This window comes from Peromyscus californicus, unplaced genomic scaffold (genome assembly GCF_007827085.1).
Source record: "Peromyscus californicus insignis strain IS unplaced genomic scaffold, ASM782708v3 Scaffold_12__1_contigs__length_115047231, whole genome shotgun sequence".
Lineage (NCBI taxonomy): Eukaryota > Metazoa > Chordata > Mammalia > Rodentia > Cricetidae > Peromyscus > Peromyscus californicus.
The window spans coordinates 84,065,971-84,085,990 of record NW_026294413.1 but is presented as its reverse complement, the minus strand read 5'-3'; the positions used below and the strand labels follow the sequence as shown (position 1 = coordinate 84,085,990).

The 20,020-nt window shown below is 47.9% G+C and overlaps 1 long non-coding RNA gene across 15 annotated transcripts; it reads right to left on the bottom strand.

The window, feature by feature from the left end:
• Window positions 1-1,874: 1,874 nt before the first annotated feature.
• Window positions 1,875-17,647, bottom strand: LOC128107573 (uncharacterized). Of its 15 annotated transcripts, none has more exons than XR_008217132.1 (7): window positions 16,601-17,290; window positions 12,694-16,200; window positions 9,817-9,950; window positions 9,476-9,662; window positions 7,097-7,402; window positions 5,413-5,476; window positions 1,875-3,715 (listed from the first exon to the last, which is right to left on the bottom strand). It is a non-coding gene; the product is annotated as an uncharacterized LOC128107573 (long non-coding RNA). The 15 variants fall into 15 exon arrangements; XR_008217119.1 differs by lacking the exon at window positions 1,875-3,715 and adding an exon at window positions 17,544-17,647 and having other exon boundaries at window positions 3,814-5,476; window positions 16,601-16,787; XR_008217129.1 differs by lacking the exon at window positions 1,875-3,715 and adding an exon at window positions 3,814-4,585 and having other exon boundaries at window positions 7,186-7,402; window positions 16,601-17,291.
• Between the last annotated feature and the right edge of the window lie 2,373 nt (window positions 17,648-20,020).

Here is a 20,020-nt window from a genome sequence, read left to right as displayed (position 1 = left end):
ACAGACCCCAGCTGTATCAGGAACACAAACCAGGACATGGCTCTTAGCGGTAGTTTTGGCCCGGACGACACCATGGCCCCATGTGGCAGTACAGGCCACCCAATCGGCATGATCCCTGAGGCAGCAAAGCCCTCAGACACCAACATGGCCACAGGTTGGGGCTTAGACACTGGACATTTGTGTGGCCTTTGGTGTTACCATCATCAACACAGACCCTGCTGTGGTAGGACCCTGGCCCCAGACATGATTCTCGGTAGCAGACTGAATCTGGATGTCACTACAACCCCAGGTGGCAGCACAGGCCACTCACATCAGCATGGCCCCAGTGGCAGCATGGCCCCAGTGGCAGTGTGGCCCTTGGACACCAACATGGTCCCAGGTAGCAGCCCAGACCCCTGGCATCAACATAGCCTTCAATGGTATCAGGAGCCATGGACATTAACACAGACCCTGGCTGCGGTCGGGCCATGGAACTAGACATGACCCTCAACAGCAGTCCATGACTGATTCTTAAAGACCACCTCAAAATACTGTGTAATTCAGAACACAGAAGGCAAATGTTAAAAAATACACATGCCCAAGCCTACCTGTAAACATTAACTCAAGTTCACAGTGGGTTCTGGGCATCTGTATCCTCCATTGATCCTGGGAAGAGTCTGGCCTAGTTGCCAAGCAGGGCAACCACTGTCTCAGGGGCCCATAGATAGATAAATTTGGAAGGGACCAGAGCTAGCACACCATGACTACAAGTCCAATCTAGCCTGCTGTTCCTTTTGTTGTAAATAAAGCTTTGTTGGAATATAGCCACACCTACTCTCTTAGATTCTCTCCATGGATGCTTTCGTAGTATTGTGATTCATATGGCTCACAAAGCCCCAAACATTTATGCTATAGTATTTTCCAGAAAGAGTTTGGTTCCCCCTGGGGGGGAGTAGGCAACTTCAGAGGCCCAGATTTGTGCCTGCTGGGGAAAGATTAAGAACCCAAAGGCTTCACTTCTTCCTCTTGTCCTTTGTCTGGGGTATCACAGGCTCCCATTGTCTGAAAGGTACGAAAGGCACCAAATGGTTGCCTACTAAGAAACTTGTTCCTCGAAATAGCCTTACTTTGAAGAACCCCCTTCCTCCCTGGAGGCAATTGTAGTACAACTGTCAATCAAAACACTCAGCTTCCTCCTTGGGCATGTGACCCAAACTGAACCCGGCACATACCTTGAGCTAGTTAAAGGAGACCCACCTCTCCCTGGAGCACTAGGAAACTGTTGATCACTGTTAAACCATTGTTAAAGTCCTTTTTAAAAAGAACAATTAAGGCCTGGAAGATGCCTCAGGTGGTAGCGTGTCTGAGGCACAGGCTACACAAGCCTGAGAAACAGAGGTCAGATTCCCAGCACCCATGTGAAATCCAGGCATAAGGTGTGTATGTGTAACCCCAGAACTGGGGCGATGGGGACTACTGATTCCTGGAGCTCATTAGCTAGCCACACTAGATGAATCAGTGAGCTCTGTAGGTTCAGTGAACAACATTGTCTCCAAAAAAAAAAAAAAAAAGTGGAGAAAAAGGAAGAAAGATACCAAGATATCTGGAGTTGACTTCCTTTTTTTCTTTTATGATTTTTTACAACATAGTATTTTTATTGACTATTTGAGAGTTTCACATAATGCACCCTGATCACATTCACTTCCCAGTCTCCCCATGTCCACCCCTCCACCCTTGTGACCTCCCCCAAAGAAAAATAAGAACAGAGAAAACAAAAACACACAACAACAACAACAGTCGAATTTGTGTTGCCCATACACTCACTGGAGCATGGTCAAACTCCCAGCAGCCAGCCCCTTAAAGTAAATGGAGTCCTTCCCCTACCCCCACCCCCACCCCCACCCCCACCAGAAGCCATCAACTGTGAAGAGCTACACTCCAGGGTCCCTATCACAATTTTTAAGAGTTCTCTTCAATAGCTTCTGTCTAGACTGTTTCTTTTTGTGTGTGGTGGGGGCAGGGAGAGGCTGTCACCGAAGCCTTCTACGTCTCTCATTCTCAACTGTGAGTCTGCAGTCATCAAGACCACTGCAAAAGAAGCCTCCTTGCCCTCTACAGTCACGGCTTTCATATGGTTTCTGGCATTATCATGGTCCATGGACTTCAGCATGGTCTCCTGTGGCAGGGCAGACCACAGATATCAACATGGCCTCCTGTAGGAGCACAGACCACAGGCATCCACACGGCCTCTGGCAGCAGCAAGTACCGTGGACCTCAATGTGGCCTCCAGTGGCAGCACAGACCACAAACATCAACATGGTCCTCAGCTGCAGTGTGGATCAGAGACACCATCATGGCCTCCAGCAGCAGCACAGGCCACAGATATCAACATGGCTTAGGTGGCCACACAGGCCACGGACATCAGCATGGCTTCAGGTGGCAGCATAGACCATGGACATCACCATGGTCTTCTGTAGTAACATGGACCATGGACATCCACATGGTCTAGGCAGCAGCAGGACCACGGATATCAACATGGCCCTTGGCAGCAACACAGACTACAGACCTCAGCATGGCCTCAGGAGGCAGCTCAGGCCACATATATCAACATGGCCAACAGTGGAGACACTGATCACTGACATCAACATGACTCCCAGCAGTAGCACAGACCACGGACATCCACCCTGCCTCCAGTGGTAGCATGGGCCATGAACATTGACATGGCCTCTAGTGGCACCACAGACCATAGACAGCCACATGAACCTTGGGCATCAGCTCAGCCAGCGGTGGCAGCATGGACCACAGACAGACACCAGCATGTCCCCCAGCTATAACACGGATCATTGATATCAAGACGGTCTCTGGGGCGGATTGGACCCTGGAGGTCTTTTGAAGAGGCCCAATCCAGAAAATGAACCATTCTCCATCTTGGACATCCTCTCGTTGCTCAGAGCCAGGGTGATCATGCGGCTGGGTAGCATGTTTGGGGACAGAGCCTATACAAGCTTCTAGGCTGCTGCATACCACCCTGCTGGCCCTACTCAGCAACAACGTTCTCCCCTGCACACCCGAAGCCTTCTCCCACACCTGTCACCACCATGGTGTCTCCAGTTCCACCTCTTCCCACTGTGCATGAGCCGCTACATTCCTCCATTTTTCCTATCTCTCCATCACATATTTTTTTCATCGATGTGGCATTGCAAACCGCAGTGTGTCCCACAGTATATTTTTTTGCCTAAACAACTTTATGTACAAATACTCATTGCCCTGAGTCATTGGTCTGGTTCAAGGTGTTTGGTTTCTGGGTCACCATAAATGCTGGACCATCACCAAGACTCATCATGGATATCCTGCTGTTGCCCAGAGTCAGGATGATCTTTCAGCTAAGGAGGGCATCCAGGGGCAGGATCCGTGAGAGCTCCATGTGGCTGCACATCTCCTGGCCCTCGGTGATGGCTGCATCCAGGCTCGCGGGGCTTGGCCATTGTGCTTGTGGCCTCCAGGCAGTGATGCTACTCCAAGCTCTCCTTCTCCCAGCAGGGCAGGCAGTGTGGGCTGCAGCCACTGGGGCTCTGTGCTGCAGGCCAGCTCATGGGCCGAAGGCCAGCCCTATTCAGTAACATCACGTTCTCTATACCCTGTATCTGTGTTCTCCCACATTGCTCCATACCTTTCACTGCCACAGCTCCTCCATGGTGGCTTCCCTGCATGTCTGCTACAGGTTGTCAGCTGCAGCCTGGTGCAGGATACATGGATTAGAGTTGACTTCAATCCTCTAAGTACATCCATGCACAAATGAACACACACAGAGAGACATAAACAGACACACACACATACACACATTTTTTTAATCACAATTAGTGTTAATGACAAGGTCTTGTTTGTATTTATAAGCACTCCTGGTGTTCATTATCCTGCAAATAAACAAAGACTTGGGGAGATGGGCCAGTCCTAGTCAGCAGCTGCTGGAGTCTCCCTTGTTGCCTTGTTCACCTGCCTGCTCTGAGAAGAAAAAAAAAATATCCTGTCAGTCAGACAGCTAACTGGACCACTCCTAAGCCAGCGCCAGCCATAAACACTCCATGGATGCGCTGAGACAACTAAGCAAAGATTGTAATTGATTATTGCTGCTCTTGAAGGTACAGCCTCAGCCAGGACTGTTTGAAAGTGTTTGTACCAAACTTGGGTGTGGCAAGCCTCCACGAACTCTAGATGATCCTGCAATCATTTGTGGAGAGGCCAGAGAGGAAGCATGTGCCTTGGTCACCTAGCAGAGGGGCTACTGTGGTGCTAAGAGGCGAGGCTGTGATTGGTGCAAAATATAAGCCTCAATAACTGAATGGTGTAAAAAAAGACAAACGAATGGCTGTGATTGGTCTGGAACCACATAAGCATGCTGGCAGGGCTCAGGGGGATGGTACGGGCCAGTTTGCCTCCCTAGTTAGCAGCTGTTGGACTCTTCCCTGGGCTGCGGGTGTCACGGCATTGGGCTTTTCCAGAGTGGTCTTTCCTTGCCTGTTTTCAGTAGTGAGTGCTGGCTGGTAACACAGAGAAGGCAGCAGTAGAGGAGCGGTAGCATTGATGGGTGAGCCGTGGGCAGCCCAGGCTGCAAAAAGAGCCAGAGGGGAGAAGCCGTTGAGTGGTTCTTAGGAGGCCAGGGCAGGAAGAAGAAGGGCAATGGAAAGCAGAGAGAGAAGACAGAGAACTAAGGCTGAGGGTTAAACAACAGTGCAGAGCAAAGGAAGAGGCCCTGAGTACCAGGAGCCTTCCAGAGAGCTGTCAGGTCTTCAGGGGCCCAGGTCTCAGACCTTGGGCCGACAGCTGTAACACTGGCCTGGTGAAGGAAAGGCTTAGTGACGCCAACGTCTGGGATGCACACATGAGTACTAGCACTGGTCTGCAGCTAAAGGCTGAGGAATTCTGGTATCTAGGCCTGCCTAGATGTTAGCCAGGACTAAAGGCTGGAAAATCACAGCTTCCTTGGCCCACAGCAGAGCTGTAACGCTTGTGGGGCTGTGGGGCCCAATACCAAAGGTCTGTGGCACTAGAGGGCACCACCTGCTGACGCTCCTATCACTTGCTTTCCCATCTGCGGAAGACCAGTCCTTCTCCTTGCCCACCCATGATTTCAATCTAAGTGGGGCTTTTCAAAAGACTCCTGATTGGCAGCAGTCTCCTGTCCCTGGCATCTGGATCTGGAGGTGAGAAAAGAAGGACTGACAGCCATTCTGACATCTTCCCCTTTGCAAAGGGCTAAAGAGCGCCTGCTCTCAGGATGCCTGGGGCTTCCACCCTGCCCTGAGAACATCCCTGTCTGTCGCTGGCTTATCTCCTCCCCGACAACATCCCTCTCGAGGTATATTAGAGTTTAAAGCAGTTGTTTACATCGCTCTCCCTGCAAAACCCCAAGTAATATAAAATACAAGGACTTACCAGGCCACGGGGTGTGGAGCTGGCCATTTTATAGACGGACACCTGGGCCAGAAGTGACAAGTGACTGTTGGAACATGAACCCAGAACTTGGTCATACCTCCTCCTGTCCCAGTGTCACCCAATTCTCCAATCCCCACAATCGCTTTCAGTCGGCAGCAGCCAGAATCAATCCCCAAAATATAAGAATCATTTTATAAATTAATAAATAGGTGACAAGGAGTTTCCTCATGCTGCCAGGAGTCAAGACACCCCCCCCCCCCCGGTGTGTGTGTGTGTGTGTGTGTGTGTGTGTGTGTGTGTGTGTGTGCGCGCGCGCGCGCGCGCTTGCAGAATGTCATACTAGGCATTTAAAAGCATCAAAAGATCAAGCGGGGGGAATGTTAAATATGAATAAGATGAATGACATTTCTGTGCAAGGAATAATGACTTTAATGACTTTACTCGCCCAGGTCCCCACATCATAAGGTACAAAAGCCGAGGATTGGAATGGAGTGTATGTGTGTGTGTGTTGGGGGGGTGGGGGCGGGGCGAGTGAGACTAGCCGGTGGGTAAGGGAAGGAAAGGATAAGATGGGACTGTCAGTGTGAGCCCTGGGTCCTGGCATGTGTCACTGCCTCCCAGGGTGTCTCCCAGGCATAAAGCTCCAAGGCAGTGAAGGGCCCAGAGACCCTACAACAGATGGCCAAGCCATCCACAGCCTCTCTGGAGAGAAACTATAGGGGTCTTGTAGCTGACAGAGCACCTCTGCTGACCCTGATCACCCAAGATAACCAGATAGGGAGCCTATGGTGGCAGTGCTTCGTGCAATGGAGGTCATGCAGTGGATCATAAACAACAACACGTATGCTATGGAGGCAATGCTGACAGCCTTCTCAAAACCATGCACTGGGATTCTAATCCGTAAGCAATGCTACTGGGTGGTGGGGTCTCTGGGTAAGGGATGAAAGCGCTATAAGGGTAGAGCCATCTCAAACAGCATTAGTGTCCTATGAAAAAGATGCCAGGGAGACCCCTCGGCTCTTCATATGAGGTCATGGCAAGCAGGTACCATCTTCGAGGCAGCAAGTGGACCTACATCAGACACCAACTCTGACGACATCTTGGTATTGGACTTTAAGTCTCTAGAACAGTAAGAAATAAGTACCTGTCCTACACTGGCCACGAAGCCCAGGGCAATTTGTTATAGCAGCCCAGGAAGACAAAATACGAGATCACAGTGTGAGCTGTAAAGGCAGACAGACCACACCTGCCAATCCTGGACTGTCACATTCCAGCTGGGACACTATGAGCGGGGACTCAGCGGCTCTCAAACTAGAGAGTTAGCTTTCTCACCCAGGAGATGGCCCCCGCACCTCTCCTGGATTGGAGGGTGACATGAGGTGATACAAACCAGCCTCTTAGCTTGCTGTGATGGCCATTACTGTCAAACCGACAGGATCCAGACTCATTTAGGCAGAAATCTTGTGGCCATGCCTGTGAGGGATAATCTAGATTAATTTAACTGAGCTGGGAAGGGTCACCTCTACTGCAGTAGTGCCATGACCTGGGGTGGGATCCTGGATCGAATAGAGATCAAGCTAAACACCAGCATCCATTCATTGCTCTCGGATTCTGGACTCTGGATGCAGTGACACCTGACACCGGCTCCATACACCCCAGTATCATCCTGAGCCCGGAATCTCACCCAGTGCTTGTTCACAGTGGCCCGAGAACCAGGGGCAAGGCCCAGTTTCCCTCCACAGTGGCAGGATGGCAGGAAGGGCAGATGTCTACCTCATCCAGACCTCTCGATGAAGGTCAGGTGATGCAGGACACTGCCAGTCAAAGGCAGCTGTGAGTCCAGGTGGCAGTGACCTGTAACGGGTGTATTTCCTGCGTCCATGGTCTTGCGCTCTTCCTTCAGCGTGCCAGCCAACACCAGTGGCTTCTCGGCGAGAAGGTTCATGTCCCCCTTGGCATGGCTGAGTTCAAACCGAGGCAAACAGATGGCCTGTGAGAGACAGAGAGGGGCTGAAGATGCTGCTCTGTTTGTGTCGACTGGGCTGACAGGAAACAATAACGGAAGTAATGGCAGCATGCCTCACAGGGAACTTCCTGTGAGCCAAGAACTCCACGTGCAACAGCACCTTCAGTCACACAACAACCGTGCAAGATAGGCAATATTATTACTAGGCCCATTTTACAGACGAGGCACTTGAAGCTCAGAAAAGTGAAGTAACTTGGCCAAGGCCACACAGTAAATATGTGCTGGTTTAAATATCTGGCTTAAAAGTCTAAACCCTGAACAGCTTCACGGAGATATGCTACCAGAGAAGCGGCTGGAAGCAGGCATCTGGGAGATGAGGGTTGGCTAGGCCCACCTATAAAGCAATCACGTCATGATAGTGCTGTCCCAGAGTTCCCCCAGAAGAGGCAAGGTGGGAGTTGGAGACTTGGAAGATGACAGAGTCCTGGTCTTCGTCCCATCTCAGAGTGTTTTTATTGTCCCAGCATACATGCTGCTGCAGTAAAGCTTACACTAAGAGAGCCTGCAGCTTATGCAGGGAGGAAGCTGTGCGGGTGGGGGTGGGGGGTGGGAGGACCACACCAAGTCCTGCAGCCAGGTTTAGATGGGTGGCTGCAAAAGGCCCTCACTCTACCCAGGAAGCAGAATGAGTCACAGTGAGTGCTAGGAGGACCTCAGAACTGGGCCAGCAGGTCCAAAACAGATGACTGTCCCAGCCCTGATTATGGGCTCTAATGATATAATGGAAATATGACATCCATCTTGTTTAGTGTATGTCTCCAGACCTGGGCTTACAGGCCGGTGCATAGTAATTAGACAATAAATAGCTATTCAAAAGGAGTGGGCATATAAAAAGAAACGGGGCTAGAGAGAAGGATGAGCTGTTGAGAGCATTTGCTGCTTTTACAGAGGAGCCAGGTTCAGGTCCCAGCCCAGACATCAGTGGCTCACAGCCTCCTATAACTCCAGTTTCAGAGGTCAAACACCCTCTTCTGACCTCTGCAGACACTTGCATGCACATGGTACATATCTATGCAACCAGGCCCACACACGTACAGGTAAAATAAAATAAATCTTTTTTCTTAATGAGTGAACAAAGTAGATGGGGAGGAGCCAACGTCTGTCAGTCTTGGCCCTACTGGGTTTGGGGATGACTAATTGCTAGCTGTAGGGGTGTCCTGAGTAGCAGCATCTGGGTCTCTCAGGCCCATTAGATGTGACTGTCCTTCTTCTGTGATATCAAAACCAAACTTGTCCTCAGGGGAGACCCTATAACATGTAAAACACAATCCTCAGCTTACACCACTAATTGAAAGAGGGATCCCAATATTTATCTGTATGTCCAATGGACGGGGTATGCCCCAGCACCAGAAGCCTGGAAGGGCTGAAAGAAAGCAGAGCAACTTGAGAGTTCTGTGATGTGAAGTAAGAATGGTGCTGGGTTGGCCTGGACGTGTGTGTGTGTGTGTGTGTGTGTGTGTGTGTGTGTGTGTGTGTGTGTGTGTGTGTGACATTAACACCCGGTCACAGGGCAGGCAGGAATGAGGAGGACTCAGACCAGACACCAGCTGGGAACAAAAGAAGCCTAAGGCTCAGCAGATTGTACAGAAATCCCCATGCAATTCCTGGACCCTTTGACAAGTGGCCTTGCAACAGCAACCTTCTCTTGTCTCAGCCTTGAGGCTTGCTCCGTGAAGTGTGGCCTCCCATGCAGGAGGGCTATGGATCAAGGTGGTCTTGGCAGATCCACTCACAGGAATTAGCCAGTGACATTGGAGCTACAGGATGGCCTCCTTATTATTACACACACACACTCGCCTGTCTGCACTTCCCAACACTGATTTGTTTATTTCTGCAAAACCCTTTCTGCCCAGACACTGAGCTGGGCTACAAGAGATAGGACTGACTCAGCCATTTGCCTGTCTTTAGCATAAAAGGGTCTAAAAAGAATAATTTAAGCTTCTCTGGAGTGAGGTCATTTAATGAATCTTCTCGATGCTAAGAGGTTTTATATTCCTTTTTAAAAACCCTCCCCCAAGCACGGGGCTATGATATTACCTTGGAGAGCCAAGAGATGGAGTGATACACGTATGCACAGCACACTGGGAGGAAGGAGGTGGTTTCCTTGGCAACAACATCCATGTTCTGGCTTCCCTCGGCTAAATTGGAATATATTGAAATATCTGCTTTGGGCGCCTCTCTCTCGGAGGGAAATGAGTAGTTTTCCTATTCCACAAGCCTGCAGCTGGGGAGAGATGTTCTGTGAGTTTGATGCATCTGAATGGGGGAAAAGCAGCCTGCAGGCTGTCAAAAGTCCTCTGCCTGTCTTTGCAAAACCCAAGCTGTCCTTCCTTGAGCCAAGGGGGAAAGAAAGGAAGAAGCAAAAGATGCTCACCCACCCGGTCCAGCAGATAGCAGAAGACTCCATCTTGGGCTGCCTGTATCCTCGCCTCTCCGATGTGTTTCCAAGCATTCCCAGCTCCACAGATGAGCCTCCAAAATCTATGCACATTGTGTCTGCAGTGCAGAGGGGCTGGGAGGAAAAAGGGGTCTTTAGATCAGGTCTGCTCAAACCCCAGCCAATGGGTAGGTACACAGCTATGCACCCAGAGCACGGTGCCCAGCACACAGAAGATATTAGTATCATATCTATGGACCCGAGTGTTTGTCTGGCTGCACCATTAACCTTCTGCATGATTCAGCGTAAGTTCTGTAAACTCAATAACCTTGGTTTCCTTTTCTGTAAGAGCTCCAAGGCTCCGGTGAAGGTCAGATAAGGTGAGCTGTGCACTCCTTGGCACCATGGAGACACATTCAGTTCTGTTTTCTTCTTCATGCCAAACATCTCTGTCTTTCCAATAATGAAGATTTACCAGAAGGAAGAGCATCTTGGGGGAGTTGCAGGGGGAAATCTTACCCCCAAAACCCAGGTCTTTCCATTTGCATAGCTTTTTTTCCCAGGGTGCTTTTACAGAGCTCAGATGGCCTAGGCTGGGAAGGATGTGAATAGAACAGGTTAGATTCAAGTATAACTTGAGACCCAGCCACTAGCCTTAGAGGGAGGGGGTCAGGTCAGGCCAGGGGCGGGCAGGAAAATGTATGGGAACACCAGCAACCAGCAGGTCAGAGGAGGGTTAACAATGAGAAGCCAGGGTTTGGCAGGGAGGTGTGTGTCTCAAGGATATGGCCTCGAATATGATTTGTCCCCTCCAAAACTTGGGTTGGATATTTTAAAAAGTTTTTATTATCCATTTTGTGTGGGTGCATGTGAGTGGGTGTGGGTGCACATGCCAGAATACGTATGTGGAGGTCAGAGGACAATACCAGGTAATCGGTTCTCTCCTTCCACCATGTGGGTCCCAGGAATTGAACTCAGGTCATCAGGCTTGGTAGCAAGCACCTTCACCCACAAAGCCATCTTGCTTGCCCCATTAGATGGGAATTTGACTGCCATCATGGCAGCAGTTAATGGTAAGGCCTTTAAGAGGTGGTTAGATTTGTCAATGTGAAATGTCCCCAACAGGCTCATGGAACATTTAGGAGGCAGGGCCCAGTTGGAGGAAGTGGTTTATGCTTGGTCCTTGGTTCAGATGCATTCTCTGCTTCCTGGTGAACTACAGTGTGAGCTGCTGTATTCCATCACAGGCTCCTGCCACCCTGGCCTAGGCTGCCTTGCTTTCCCTAGCACGATGGATTGAAAGCACTGAATGGGTGAGCCCAGATAAGCCTTCGCCCTTCAGCCATCTCTGTGGGGCATTTAGGTGCAGCAACGTGAAGGTAGCTGACGTGGAAAGATTAGTTCCTTTGTCGTGGAAATGCGCTCATGCTCAGGAGGACAGGCAGTGGGGAAGTGAGGCTCGCCCTTGTGTCTTCTCTCTTCTGCGTATGCCACCTTGCCCCACCCCCCAATGTTTGTACCTTGTTATAGTGACCTGAGGCCCTCACCAGACTCTTCTGCCTGACCTTTGACTACCAACTTCTGGAATAGTGACCTCCATAAACTCTTTTCCTTCTTAAACTTCCCAGTCCCAGGTATTCTGTTATAGCAACTGAAAATGGACTCAGACACCAGGCTATTTAAAGACCCTCCCAGCAGACTCCTTATTGGATTTTGTCCTTATACCCCCCTACTTTTCACTCACAGAAAGGTCTTCCTTGAGCCTCTATTAAAATTGTTTTAAACACATCAGGACCCAGGATTCCCATCTGAAATCCAGATTCCAGAGCTGGTTCTAAAGAGCTTATGGATACAAAATGGTGTTTGAGTCCTTTTCCCAATACTAGTGTGTACCGGCTTGGAAGGAAAGCTCTCTAAGTTTTGCTTGTGGTCTGCAGAATAACCATGCTTCCCTCCTGTCAGAGGCAGCTGTGGTGGGATGTAAAGACTGACAACAGCCAGTGGAGTCCACCACCTGTGCCTCGGTGCCTTCTAATTCTGTGTCTATGGTCACCCATTAAAGAGAAATTTGCTGCCTAGCAGAAGAAGGTCCAAGCACTGGACCTTTTCCCTAGATCAGTGGTTTTCAACACATGGGTTGAGACCCCTTGGGGTCAAAGGACCCTTTCACAAAGGTCAACTAAGGCCATCTGAAAACACAGATATTTACATTACGATTCATAACAGTAGCAAAATTACAGTTATGATGTAGCAATGAAAATAATTTTATGGTTCGGAGTCACCACAACTTGAGGAACTATCATTCAGGTCACATCATTAGGAAGGTTGAGAACACCGCTCTGATAAAGTTAAAAGAGAACTACATACATAGCAATATCCCTAAGTTCCTCTACAAAAAAGAAGCTACTCGTAAATCTCCAAAAGAGGGATGATGGCTGAAGGAATATTTGCTCTGTACATATGCAAATGCACCCTAAAGCTAAAATAATCAAAATAGTATAAGATCCACAAAGAAAGTAACAGGAGAAAGATGAAACAAACTCAGCATATTGAAATGTTAATATACTTTTAAGATGAGTTATCAAAAAAAACATGAAGTTGGGAGGGATGTGTGTTGGGGTCAGGTGTCTGTAAATTGGGGGATGGATGTGATTAAGATACATTGTATACATGTATTAGAGATTTTCTAAGAGGAAAATAAAAGAACTTCATGTCCTTCTGGAACAATGTGGATACAATGGAACAACCCTTCTACCAAGGAACAAATTTAAATTCTACTCCCTACCTCACACCATACTTCAGAGTAAATTCTGCATAGGTTAAACATTAAAATTAAAAACAGGCTGTGTTAGATAAGAAAAGACAGAATGAGATGTACCTTTTCTTTGAGGTGACATCAGGCATCTTGTAGAGTCCATCCTCTCAGCCGACTCTTAGGCCATGGTTATTTATTGTGACAACCTGTATACAAGGGCTTATCTGTCAACATCTCAGCTGCACGATATTCACGATATTCTCTTTCTCTCTCTCTCTCTCTCTCTCTCTCTCTCTCTCTCTCTCTCCCTCTCTCTCTCTCTCTCTCTCTCTCTCTCCTTCCCTCCTTCCTCCTTTCCCTCTCAGCATTTCTCGCCTCTAACACAGCTCTGAAGGAACCCTACAGCAGTCCCTTCACCCACCCCAGCCAGCGCACAAACCCAGAAGTACAGAGGATCCCACACTCAAGGCAACCTCTGAGATGGGAAAGACAAAAGCCCAAGAGTGTCCCCTGTTCCAGCTGCCAGAAATACATCTTCAGATACTTTCTTTGAGGATTCCGAGAGGACTCCAGTATTCCCCTGTCCTGGCTTTCCCTTCCTCTCATTTCGCTGTTTCCAGCCCTCTGTTCCACACCCCACAATTTGTTAACACCCAAGTCTTGGTCTGTTGGGGGAGATGTCTAAGCAAATATGCGTGGTTAAGATCAAAATATGGAATTAAATTGAACAAACATCAAGGAAGGGGCTGATAGATGCACTGTCCTTTAAATGTAAAGTTTCCAGACACCAAAATATTCTTTTAGTGTCCCCACCTCTTCTCAAACAATTTAGTCTAGAGGAGTCCAAACCTCCACACAAGGCAGCGCAGGAGCCAGGTAGAAGCTCTGAACGGAGCAAGGAAGGAAAGCCCACAGAAAGAGGGAGGTGACCCAAGATGGCATCAGTCAGCTTTCCACTACTGTGACAAAATACCCGAGGAAATCAACTGAAAAGTAGGAAAGGTCTACTTTGTCTCCTGGTTTCAGAGGCCCTACTGCTCTGGGCCTACAGCAAGACTGAGCATCATGGTGAGAAGTGGGTAACGGAGCAAAGCTCACTATTTCACACCAGCCAAGAAGGGGATTGGGGAGGCAGGTGAGGGCCCAATACCCCTGCAGGGACATGCTCCTAATGACCTGACTTCCTTCCTCCAGGCCCCACCTTCTAAAGTGTCCACCACCTTCCAATGGTGTAGCTAGAGTTTTCCTGCCTGGCCCACAGTCAGGACAAATCTCTCTCACCCACTAGTCCCACAGCCGCTCAGACCCAACCAAGTAAACACAGAGACTTATATTGGTTACAAACTGTATGGCCATGGCAGGCTTCTTGTTAACTGTTCTTATATCTTAAATTAACCCATATCTATAAATCTATACCTTGCAACGTGGCTTGTGGCTTACCGGCATCTTCACATGCTGCTTGTCATGGCAGCGGTGGCTGGCAGTGTCTCTGACTCAGCCTTCCACTTCCCAAAATTCTCTCCTCCTTGTCCCGCCTATACTTTCTCCTGCCTGGCTACTGGCCAATCAGTGTTTTATTTATTGACCAATCAGAGCAACACATTTGACATACAGAACATCCCACAGCACAATGGGGTGACCAGCTAGTGAGTAAACCTATAACCCAAAAGCCTTTGGGAACATTTCAGATCCAAATTATAATAGTGTCAGGGTCCAAAGGAGTGAGGGGGGTAGGAGGGGTGTGAGACAGTCCAGCACGTGGTGCTGCGGTCTGCATAGACTGGAGAACCATCCATGAAGGGTGCTGGAGTCTGTTGGCATAGGGTGAAGGCTGTCTTCAGAGCAAAGACAGTGGTAGGAAGATTTTGATCAAATAGCTCAGAGTATTAAAGGTGATGAGAAGAGAGCCAGGTTTCACTCTGGCATAGAACACATGGCAATGGAGAAAGCAGCCTTGGGGTGTATTTGAATATGCTTTGCCCCTCCAGAACTCATACCGGAATTCTGCTGCCAGGGAGGTGGAGGATATCCTGGGAGGACACTAGTTCATCATGCATGAATGCAGTTCATTACTGCAGTGGTTAAGGACCTAGGTTCAATTTCCAGCACCCACATGGCAGCTCACAACTGTCTGTAATTCCACTTCCAGGGGATCCAACACCCTCACACAGACACACAAACAGGCAAGACACCAATGAACATAAAATAAACATAAATGATATATTTTTAAAATGCCTCCAGAAGATCAGGTTGTAGGCAAGCCTGTAGGACATTTCCTTAATTAGTGGTCGATGGGGGAGGGTCCAGCCCATTGTGGTTGGGGCCATCCCTAGGATGGTGGTCCTGGGTTCTATAAGAAAATAAGCTGAGCAAGACATGGAAGCAAGCCAGTAAGCAGCACCCCTCCTTGGCCTCTGCAATCAGATCTTGCTTCCAGAGTCCTAACCTGTTTGGGTTCCTGTCCTGACTTCCTTTGATGATGAACGGTGATATGGAAGTGTAAGCCAAATAACTCCTTCCTTCCCAAGTTGCCTTGGTCATAGTGTTTCATCACAGCAATAGATACCCTAACTAAGGCAATCACCAAGAAAGTTAAGGAAGGAAATCAAGGCAGGAACTGAAGCAGAAGCCCTGGAGGGACAATGTTTCTTGCTTAAGTGTGCTTTTTCATAGCATCTGGAACCACTTGCCCAGGTGTGGTGGTGCCAGTAAGCAGCACTCCCTACGGCCCCTGTGTCAGCTCCTGCCTCCAGGTTCCTGCCCTGTTTGAGTTCCTTTCCTGACTTCCTTTAATGATAAACAGGGCTATGGAAATATAAGCCAAATAAACCCTCTCCTCCCCAAGTTGCTTTTGGTCATGGTGTTTCATCACAGCAATAGAAACCCTAAGAGACAGCCTGTTTTTGTATGGATACATGAATATGGCAGCCATTACTAATTAATCAAATATGATTTATTATATGCAATGTAGAGGATGGATGTAAATATAAATGTGCAAATTTGTGCTTATGTGGATGTGCCCACTGACAGAACCAGAGACCCATGACTCTGCAGTAGAAATGAGCACACCTAGGACCCAGATACTGGTTCCTGTATTAGTTACTTTTCTCTTGCTGTATAAGACATCATGACTGATGTAACATACAGAAGGAAGAGGTTTTTTTGGCTTACAGTTCCAGAGGGAGAACCCATCATGATAGGAAGGCATGGTGACAAGCAGCAGGCACAGTGGAAGGAACAGCCTGGATCTTGAAACCTCAAACGTGAAGCAGAGAGTGCGAGGTGACATGAACAAAGACCATAAACATCCAAATCCCACCCCTAGTGACACACTTTCTCCAGCAAGGCCACTCCCAGTCAACCTCCCCAAGCATGCTACTAACCAGGAACCAAGTGTTCAAATGCCTGAACCTATGGGAGACATTTTAATTCAAGTAGAAACAGCTTCTAAATGCCCTTCTCTCCTCAAAAGAGTCAAGACTTCTTAGAAATGGATGCTGCTCCCAGGGCTCAGGAGGAAAACCCTGGCTTGCCAAAACTGAAGGGAATGTTCAGGGAATTATGGAGAACGGAACAAAAAGGATGCAGAGGCCCACAGGGAAGGACTTCTTCTGATCCAATCCAGAGAAGCTGAAACACAAAAAGAGGTAACAATGTCAATGTTAATATTTTATAATTGACTGCAGCAAATAAAAATCCATGGTTGCATAGATTAAAAATTGTACACGTAAATAAATTGAATAGAATTGAAATACATAGTCTCAAAATTTCTCCATAAAGTATGTGTTAGTTACAAAAGAAAGCAAATAACTTTACAGTGGAGAAACTCCTTTATCAAGCAATCAAAGTTTCACCCTCCAATTCTGAGAAAAATTCAAAATGACCCGTGGCCTGACAGGATGCCGTAGGAAGAACCAGGCACCATTTCTGATGGTCCAGCCAGATTCAGAAAAGCTGAAGCAGCTTGTGGGAAACATCCAGGGAAAAACAAAAAAAACAAAAAGAGTGGATAAACAGTAGAGTAACCAACCTGGATCCTCTAAAACTGTTAAGGTCATCAAAGTCAAAGACCTGAATTGTAGAGGTGATGGAGACGAAGAGCAAAGGCAACCCACGCCACTGACCTGGAACTCGCCTCTGGCTGGGACATTCTTGAGATGGTTGGCAAAGGCTGTGGGTTTGGCCAAAGTCCAGTGACATCTGAGAAAGGCTAAGACCTATATGCAAGGTTAATTTTCTGTACTTGAAGTTGACATTGTGGTGTAGCTAGAGTTTTCCTGCCTGGTCCACAGTCAGGACAAATCTCTCTCACCTGCCGGTCCCACAGCCACTCAGACCCGACCAAGTAAACACAGAGACTTATATTGGTTACAAACTGTGTGACCATGGCAGGCTTCTTGCTAACTGTTTTTACAGCTTAAATTAATCCATTTCCATTAATCTATACCTTGCCACGTGGCTCGTGGCTTACCGGCATCTTCACATGCTGTTTGTCATCGTGGTGGCTGGCAGTGTCTCTCTGACTCAGCCTTCCACTTCCCAGCTTTATTCTCCTCCTTGTCCCGCCTACACTTCCTGCCTAGCCAATGGCCAATCAGTGTTTTATTTATTGACTAATTAGCAACACATTTGCCATACAGAACATCCCACAGCATTGCGGTTAGGATAGAGAATGTCCTTGCTTGTAGACAGCACACGCTGCAGCATCTAGGGATGGCAAAGCACCAGGTCAGCTGCTTGCTCAAGTGAGTCAGGAAAAGAGAGAGAGAGAGAGAGAGAGAGAGAGAGAGAGAGAGAGAGAGAGAGAGAGAGAGAGAGAGAGGATGTCTTTGTACTGTATTTGCAATTTTTCTATAAACAAGATTATTTCAAAATAAAGGTTGTCTTAGTCAGGGTTTTCTATCACTGTGAAAATACACCATGACCATGGCAACTCTTATAAGGAAAACATTTAGTTGGCATGTCTCACTTACAGTTTCAGAGGTTCAGTCCATCATCATCATTATGACGGGGACCATGGCGGCATGCAGGCAGAGGTGGTGCTGGAGCTGAGAGTGCTACATCTTGCAGACAACAGGAAGTCAACTGACAATCATACAAAGGGAAACTTGAGCAAAAGAGACCTCAAAACACGCCCCCACAGTGACACACTTCCTCCAACAAGGCCACACCTCCTAATAGTGTACTCCCTTGGGGGTCATTTTCTTTCAAACCACCACAAAAGGAAAAGTAAAAAGTGTGCCAAATCTTAAAAGACAAACTGAAAAGAAAATGCCAAATGTATGGTTTTAAAAAAAGGGGGTGGGGTGGCCCCCTCAACATATAAATACCATTGTTAATTGTCAGAAAAATATCAATACACAGACAAAAATGGCCAAAGGACTCAATAGACAATGTAAAACTAATTACATGTTCAAGAAACATACAAAAAAGTTGACCTCACAAAGTATACACACACACACACACTTAGGTGTACCTGCATACACACATATGCACATACATGCACTTCCCATACACACACATTCAAAAAATAAAATCTGCATATTCAACACTCTCAAAGTATATTCACAAACACCTATTGCAGTGTGGCTTGTAGAGAGAAACCACTTAATTTTGCAACAATAAGGCATCAGATAAATTAACCCCAATACATTCAAAAAAAGAGAATACTATGGCAACCATTAAAAATCATTTAATCAGATGTTATTTAACGACAGCTGTGCATATAAACATTGTTCTATTAGCACCAGTACTCAAATCCTGGGGGCTGGAAGCTCCCACCTGCCAAATAGTGTTACTGCTTCTCTCCAAAAGTCTCCCTTAGTTGTTGCTGGGAGATGTGGCAGGTATCTTGTGCCCTTCTCAAAGCAAGCCCAGCAATGTGCCTGTGGGGACCAGGAGCTGTTCTTGGAGGAAACTTGAGGAACAGGCCATTGCTCTGGTGTGGTGGGTCCTGTCCCCTTCCAAGCTTGCTTCTTGGCTCTCATTCCACAGTTCCACATGGGCCTTGGGCCTAGTGCTGACTTGAACCTGTTTGGAGCTGGACCCTGACATGGACCTTCCAAAGCTCAGAGTCTCACTATGTCCTTTGCTGACTGCAAGCAGTCACTCTCTGTACCATCTTGCTTTTACTGGGACCCAAATCTAGTTCTTCAGACCAGATGAAAGTCTCTCCTCTTGCCTTCTCTATGTACCCCAGAAAAACAAAAACAGAAAAAGTCTCTAAAACTTTTTCCACCCATTTCAAATATAAAAAAGGAAAATTTCCCCTGATGCAGAAACCTGCTGGGGGTAGAGAAGGAGAAGGAAAAAAAGAAGCAGGTCTCCCCCTTGAAACATAACCCAGTTCCAGCCCTAACTGTCGTGTACACATGGGGGGAGACAGACACAAATAAACAAACATGGATGACTTCACGAAGCCCAGAAGGGTGTACACCCTGGCTCAGCTCCAAGGGGTACCATAGTAAGTGACCTGTTTTCATCAGTATTTTATTAAAATGCTTCGCTTTTAAACTGCTATACAGTTATTAGAAGGCAAAATGCCCACCATAAGATATTTATAATATAAAATAAGAACACTCACAGCCTACTCATACACCCACATGCCCTAGATTGAACTTGGCCATTCTTTTAGGTCCCTGAAAGCATCCCCCCCCCAATTCCCAGCTTCTTTTCTTTCTGAGAACTACATCCACAAACCCTACCATGCCGAACTTTGATTTTCCATAAGTTAAGGCTGTGCTCTGTGCATCCTGAGACTAACTCTTCCCCTCGGCATGATGGCCCAGGGGCAATTCACTTGCTCTCTGAGGCATGACGTGAACAGTTTGCTCATCCATTCTGCTGTGATGAACATGTGCATTGAAGCCTTCAACTTCCCTTCCACCAGGAATGCTGCAGGAACATTCTCGCTCAGGTGCCCTGGAGCACCTCCAGTAACTTTCTGCATGCTTCCAGAAGGATCTGCCGGATTACACACTGTGAGAGCACCCCTAGATTTTCTAGACAAAGATGAAGGCCCATTCAGTGCACCTTCTGCAGTGTTTAAGGCTGAAGATGTGGGGTCCATCTGGAAGGTTCCAAATGAAGGCGGGTACCTACCTTCAAAAGCCACCCAGGCCACATCTGCCTAGGCTCCTGGAGCTGCTGTGAGGTGTGTGACATGGTAGGAAGGCATGGCTTTCCTGAAGCCCAAGAGCATTTCACGGGAGCTGCTGTGGCTCATGGGCTCTGGGATCTCTGAGAGTTGTCTTCTAGTCTTAGGCCCTCTGGGCCCAGAGGTCCCAGAGAAGCTGCTCAAAAGCCTCGGAGGAGCCCTGTGGACACAGGAGAGTTACATCAAGCCTCAGTCCCTTTCTTACTCACCATGTGACACACCTCCCTCTCCGCCCCGCCCCCCCGGGGTGGGCACTCTGGGGTGAATAAAGACAGAGAACACTTTTATTCACCT